Below are 7950 nucleotides of genomic sequence, written 5' to 3'. Positions count from 1 at the left end.
GGGGGCTTTGGGAGGTGTTTAGGTTATGAAGGCAGAGCCCTCATGAGTAAGTTTCATGCCTAAACAAGAGACCCCAGAGAGCTGCCTTGCGTCTTCTACTATGTGAGAATATAATAAGAGGCATCATCTAAGAGCCAGAAAGTGGGCCCTCACCAGATACAAAGTCTGCCTTGATCTTGTACTCTTCAGCCTCCAGAATTGTGAGAAATAAATTTCTGTTATTTATAAGCCACTGAGTCTATGGTATTATGTTATAGCAGCTTGAATGGACCAAGACAATTATCAAGTTATCAAATAGGCCATGGGCAGGAGCAAAAAAAGTCTTCTTCATTTTCTCTCTGTGTTGGGTAGCACACTTGAATTGAATTCCCTCATTCTACTTCTATTACTAAGAAATACGTTTAATCATGAATTAGATTGCAACTTCTTTCTAATATAAGTATGTTACTGTCCATTGTGCACTGGAAGCCTTTCCCACGTCTATTTCTTTTATGAGGCTGTCTTTTTTTAAAACCTCTTTGTTAATCACAGCAGCTATCTCTGTCATTTGGGGACCCACTCTATATTAATGAATATGGATTGGAGTCTTCCTAATTGTTCTCTGAACACCTCCCAATTTTCAGAAGGGTAATTGATTTCCATCAACTTCATTAGTACACTCTCTACACTCTTGAAAGCCTGTAATTTTCAAGTTCAATATTTGTGTGCTCACACCCTCAGGAGTGCTTCACGTGGATCCCATTATAATCCTGGAATTCTAACCAGTCACCAGCTTTATCATGAAGCTTACTTATTTTCTAGTATGGCTGAGCCATGCTTTAGGGTATACCCCATACACAAATATATACATTTTCGTAAAAGCAAAATTACACAAGTATTTTTAAATTTAAAACGTTAACAACTCTAACTATGGCTCTAATGAAGAGTGTATTGAAATGATTCCCATGCCTCTAGGGGCATAATAGAGTCTGAGGTAAAGCAACTAAGGTCAGATGTTAGGTGTTTACTGTAGACAATTAGTCAAAGAAAACTTTAGCTTAGAAGTGAGAGGAGCTCGGGAAGATAATATTTCATAAAAACGTCATTTTGGTTTAACTTCCAGAAATATAAATGAAGAGAAATATATTTAGATACATTGCCACATAATAATTAGCCTTTTCTGGTTATGAAACTTTTCCCATATTCATATATATTTTTTCTTTTGTTGCCTAAGTCTACGTTCAAAGATCTGTGGTGGTTTACTGTATTTCTGTGGAATTGGAGTAACTAATTAGAGTCTACAATAGATAGCCGGTTGTTGGTTCTGCCTCTGAAAGCTCAAAGCTCCTTATTAGATTTTATTGGAGAAGTACCTAAATTGAAAATATGAACACTTTTATCCCTATATTTCTACCAGAATCACCTCATTGAGGTTCTTCTTGCCATTCTTCAGCTGGACTATTGCAAAAGTTTAACTGGACTTTCTACATCTCTTCTCTCCCCGCTTCAACACATTACACACACTATTGCCAGAAGGTTTTCCCCCAAACATTGTGTCATTCCCATGTTATATCTTCAGTAGCTCCCTGTCACCAGTGGCCTGGAGTGCCACATCACCCATAATCTAATTTTTCAACTTACCTTTCTAATTCTGTTTGCTTTTACAACTTCATATACTATATGTTTCAGTCAAATGATTGTGATTCCTCAAATGCTCCATAAGCATTGGCACATACCTGTGTCTACATATGCTGCTCCCTTAATGAGCAACACCTTTCTCACCATCTCTTTGTATGGACATTTTATATGTCTGCATTTGTTACGGTAACCATAGGCCCTTATAAAAAAGAGAACGTAGAGTGGCTTAAAAATTCAGAACTTCATTTTTTTTTCTCTCGTGTGACAGCTCTGTTGTGTTTCAGAATGCAATGACTCTGCTTCGTGTGGTCATTCAGGATCGTAGGCTCCTTATAAGTTGTCAGGTCAAAAAGTTATTGCTCTACCATCCCCTGGAGTGTCATCCTAATCTGAATGATGAAGGGTGGCCCACCTCATTCACGTTCCAGCTAGAGGAAAAGGAAAGGGTGAATAAGACATGTATACTCACTTAGGGTCTGGGTCTGGAAGTAGGCACATTCATACATAACTGTGAGGGGGTGGGGGCTAGGAAATGTAGTTTAGCTATATGTATGGAAGAAGCAGAGAAAAAATTTTGGTGGTCAACCAAGTTTATGACACGTTGAAATCTGGCTCACATGCCATCTTCCTTCTTTAGGCTTTTCTGAGCCCTTCAGCTGGAAGCAATTTCTCCTTCCTCTGATCTATTCTAGTTGAGGGCTTCTGAAACTAATGTGTATAAGAATCACCCGTGGATCTTGTTAAACTACAGAGGCTGAATCAGTCAGTCAGAGTTGGGAATTGAGATTCTCCATTTCTAATGAGCTCTGAAGTGATACTTATGCACTGGTCTGAAGAATGCACTTTGAGTGTTCCAGCCCATTGTCTGTTTCTCTCTTGTGGAATGTAATTTTTTCTACTTCATATTAGCTATTCATGTGCATAACTTAACCTCCTTACTAGACAGTTAACTCCCATAGCAGAACCTGGATCTCGCTGGCATCTGTCACTCTCACCCTGCCTCCCTACAGCACTAAGAATAGAGCATGCACACTTAGATGTAGTTAATATTTGAATAATTGATGAGTGGCTTCAACTAATTTAGAATGTTGAACATAAGCTTTTGAAGGGCAACACTACTTAGGTTAGCTTCTGGACTATGCTTAGTGCAATTACTTATTTGAAAATTGTCTGTTGAAAACTCCACTCCTACATAGCCCAGCCAAACTAAGGCAACACCGGCCAGAGAGCTGAGCTAAGTGGAATTCAGGAAATGGAAACCACATTTTATTGAGGACTTTTTTTTCCATGTGCTGTAACTATTTCAAAGGGAATGCTAATCCCTGTGTTTGGAATTCATTTCCAGAGAGCTTCTCTGCTTAACAAGCGTGACTTTGTGCCCACAGAGCTTCATAAGCCAATTTTATCAATTTTGTTGAAGAGGTGGCTTTTTTTTTTCCCACCTGGAAACACTCAATGATCTTCTATCTGGAAAGTCTTAAGTTGGGTACCAATTAAAGCTGGATAATAATGACTCCTCTCAAGTTGGCACCATTTTAGCCTGTTCTTTTCTCAGTCCTAACATACGTAGTCATGTGTTGGCCTTGGAGATTAGGGTGGAAGAAGGAAGAGAAGATAAAGTGGGTTAGGGTTTAAAACAGAGGCTACTTTGTAATCTATCCTAAGTCTTATGAAGCAAAGTAAAAAGACCTGAGGTCTCCTGCCTCACACCTGCCTGTGTGATGGAACTCGTAACTAGAACTATTTTGTACTTGGACTTTGTCATAAATGAGACAGAGCTGAGGTTTCCCTTTTGGACTCTGTATGTAAAAGGTTTCACAAGCAAATTAATCACGTTATTAAGATTTTACAGATTCTTAGCCTAGTTGAAGAAACGAGTTTTAGTTTCTATTAGCCCCACTGGTACAATCAACTAATGCACCAGTCACAAACCACAGAACTTCACAGTGGGATCCTTCATTTTTTACCTGTAGGCTCTTTACTTGGCAGTATCTTTTTAGCCCTTAGTTCCATTACTAGGCTTTGGAATTGAGAAATGGATATTCAGACATGCCATTAATTTATACTGACACCTCTCTTTCCTTACTGTCGACTAAATATAAGGGTTTATGGTATTATCTGCACAGTGTGTCCGGATAAGTTGTTATTGCACATGTCTGCACTTGATTTTGTAGGTATTCCACATTTTTTGGCCTTCCTATTCCCTCAGTGAGACCTTTAGCATCACAATTCAAGAATGAAAATATTCTCAACAGAGCTAGGGCTGGGGTGAGGCAAAGCAGGCCCCAAGGGAGCAAAATTTAAGGAGGCACTAACTTGCATGTGCATGCCCTGGAAGTGAGCACCTCCTTAAATTTTGTGCCCTAGGCACCTAGCTTGCCTTATTGTACTCTGAGTCCTGAGTTCCAAATCAGAGCTCAAAGTACTAGTTGCTGAGATCATTTGGACGATTGAGTCAGCCCTAGTCCTTTACCCCAACTTGTATGCGTGTGTATGCGTGACCGCAGAGATCCTGCAAATGTATATGTGAGACAATAAAAATGGAATTCTGCAATCATGATTTTATTAATCACATGAAGGTAAGACTGACATTCAATGTTTATTTGCCCTCTGTGCTGCAGCAAAACAGTCTTGACATAGATTTTTTAATGAGCATGCATTAATTATTGGCTTTGAGAATCTCCTTGAATTTAACTCTTGCTGTTGCTCCATGGTCTCAAAGTCCCCTGATTTTTCAGACCATCAATGGCACATCTAAATGTAGACAAATGCATCACTCTTATCCAAGTGCCAAACTATACTCACTTGCAAGGCATATGTGAACACCACCTAATTAGTTGTGAAGTGCATTTTGGCATATGTCGGAAGTTAAAGCCACTTCCTTAGAGGAACTCAAACTCCGAATTTATCTTTATTAAGGCCTTGTCCAAATGATATATATACACTGCCTCCTTGCTATCTACTGCTTGGAAATAAATCACTTTAGGATTGATTTGCTAACGGCTTTCTTCACTCTAAGGGTCCTCCTGCCCGAGAGGTCACACTGTCCTTCTTCACAAACAAACATTGATAACCAAACAGAAGACACCACACTGACCATACAGTGAATGAAGAAGGAAATCTGGAGTGAGGGGAAGCATGACCCTTCGCACAGCCTAGAAAAAAAGAACTTTACTAAAGTGTAATATTATATTCTGGACAAAAGCCCCCAAACCACTTTTTAAGAATATGAGTGAACAAATGGGATATATTCATCTTTTTTTTCAGCCAAGTGCTGTGAACGTTGGTACTTTAGTCAGGAATTACAAACCCCTCCAGGAGTCTGCCAAGTAATAGAAATCAGTGAAACTGGCTGGGTATGAGACAATCAGGAGTGGTAGGGACTCCAGGGAAACAGAGAATGCACTTTTCATCCACTGCAGCTGCTTTTTGTGACATGGGAATATCGGCCAAATCTTGTTAGATCTCCTGATTCTTCAAGAGAAGCAGGTAACTTGATTTTTTAAATAACATGATGGCTCCCATTTTTTAACTGGTGGAAAGTTAGCCTAAGAACATTTTAGGGTCACTGTGTGGGATAAAGAAAATATCCCTAAAGGACAGATTTGCCTCACTAAGTCTTGACGTCTGACTCCTTTCCAGTTGTGATTCCTTGCTCAGGACCATAACTCTGGATTCACATGGTGACTTTTAATGGCTCAGCCAATAATGCTAAAGTTGTATATTCTTAAGATGCCAACATATTAAATTGTATTTTAGACAGTTAAGTTTACAATTATCTTTGTCTCACTGCACATGGGTGGCCCCGCCTGCGTGTAGTCTTAGCTCACTCTCTACATTATTGGCATAACATAACAGTGGACACTTGATTTCCATTAGCCAGATGTAACTGATTGTCCTACCTTCACCTTTAGAGTGAGGCCACAGGGGCCCCATGGAACCACCTGCTTCTCGAGGAAGAAGTACGTACATGGAAATAGTGCTGTCTTAACCAGCTTGGCTTTCTTATATTTTTAATATCTTGCTTGTCTCAACTGCTTATTCCACGGTCATTGTGACTTCTGTTTGCCTGTTTCTGAATCTGTCAGTTGTTGACTAATAGAGGTAGAACTTGAATCCAGGTGTCTATTTCTTGAGGGAATTTGTTCTGCAAATTTATTATTTGTAAGTTGAAGTGAGACTTCTTTGATTTGCCCTGTGTCATATATGTTTTAAATTAGCTTGAAGTTTTCCTGCTCTTGTGATCTATGATGTGAAATTACTTCATGGCCTGTGGAAGTTCAAACACATTCCAAAAACTTCTGTTAACTTTGTCTCTCTGTCTGGTTCTCTCTCTCATTCATTCTCTCTTTTTCTCTCTCTCTCACTCCTACTACTGCTCTCACTCGCAATCCATCCATCCGTGAGCTCAGTAGACTTTCCCCGGTCACATTACCCCTCCCCTTGCCACCAGGCTTCGTGCATCTCACTCTGACTGTGCCCTTCCCATCACAGCTCCTCACCCCTGCCTCTCAGCTTGCCCTGAGAATGCTAAATTCTTTTCCTTCTACAGTGATAGAGCAGCCTCCTTACTTTTATGTGGCCTTGTTGCCACTTAACACTAAAGTCATTAGAGTTGGGGGATGACCTTTTTGAACCTGTAAAAATAAACTCAGATTCTTTTTGTTAATTAACAAATGAACATAGAGCCAAAGAGCCTTGCTCTCTGGTAGCTTAGGCTGGGTCTACTTCTGAGCCAAGGCCTGATGCTGATGCCTTTATGCATATCCCTGTTCTACCTTGAGACTATCAAAATGCTGCTTCATTTAAATTTTACCTCACCTCTTCTCTTCTTCCCAATCTCAAATAACCCTATCACTTCATTTGTTTCACGAGTTTCCCCATGCTGCCTCTGATGTGCAGTCTCCCTTGCTTTAAGAAGTTAATAAACTTAACTTTGTCAGACTACAGGGGTGTCCCTGCTGGTCATCATCAGAGGGGCTTTACTACCTTCTGCTGCAAGCATTTATTAAAGTATTTGTCCCAGTATACGCAGTTTTCTCCCTAAAAGGACTTACCTTTCATTAGAATATAACTTCGTGAAGACAGGGAATTTCATCTCTTTTCTTCACTATTCTAAAACAATGCTTGGGTCATGTTGAAAGAATGAATGAATAAATTCTGTTAGTAGCCCTTAAATTAATGCAATTATCTCCACATCCTTATAAGAGTATGGTACCTCATTTCAGCTTCCCCTGAACTCTGCCTTTGGTTCTGAAATAAGAAAGACTGGGATAGACCCTGTCTTAGTCCATTCAGGTTAATGTAACAAAATACCACACACTGGGTAACTTATAAAGAACAGACATTTATTTCTCACAGTTCTGGAGACTGAAAAGTCCAAGGCCAAGATGCTGACAGGTTCGGTGTCTGTTTTCTGGTTTTTAGATGGTGCCTTTTTCTGTGTCCTCACGTGGTAGGAAAATGGCAAACAAGCTCCCATGGGCCTCTATTATAAAGGCACTAATCTCAATCATTAGAACTCCATCCATACAACTTTATCACCTCCCAAAGGCCCCATCTGTTAATATCAACACCTTAGGGATTAGATTTCAACATATGAATTTTGGGGGAACATAAATATTCACACGATAGCAGACCCCCATTCCAACATTTAGCTGTATAATTTGGGATAAATTATTTAATCTCTTTATACCTCTATCTTTTTAGCTGTGAAGTGGGGAAGATGCTACGTATTATATTTGGTTGGGAAGATTAAATGAAGTGATTTATATGAAAGGTTTATTGTGGAGTGTGACACATGGTAAATGTTCAGTAAACATCAGCTAGTATTTTTCATTATAACTCCCCCTGGCCTTAATTTTTCCAGATTCCAGGCACTTGTACATCACTGTATCCCTGCTTCTATTCAGCACTACGTTTCATTTTGCCTCATGATATGGTAAGGTATGTATGTCTTCTTTGTTTAGTTGTAAACTCTTTGAGGGCAAGGTCCATGTCTTACTTACCCGTGTATCACTGTAGATAAATACATCTATATATCACTGGCACATAGTAGGCCCTCTAATAATCTGTGGTTGAAAAGTTTGCCTGGAAAAGAAGATGACAGTAAGAGTGCCAAGCTGAGCCTGATTGGTAAATGCAGTGACTGCAGTGACTGTTAGCTGATTATGATAGAGCATTAATAGCTTCTTTTCTGAGTGGTTTTATTTTTTATTTTTATTTATTTATTATTATTTTTGAGACAGAGTCTTGCTCTGTCGCCCAGGCTGGAGTGCAGTGACATGATCTCTGCTCATTGCAACCTCCACCTCCCGGGTTCAAGCAATTCTC

This window comes from Nomascus leucogenys, chromosome X, assembly GCF_006542625.1.
Source record: "Nomascus leucogenys isolate Asia chromosome X, Asia_NLE_v1, whole genome shotgun sequence".
Classification (NCBI taxonomy): Eukaryota; Metazoa; Chordata; class Mammalia; order Primates; family Hylobatidae; genus Nomascus; species Nomascus leucogenys.
The sequence above is the reverse complement of the archived record's forward strand: the minus strand, read 5'-3'. Positions refer to the sequence as shown.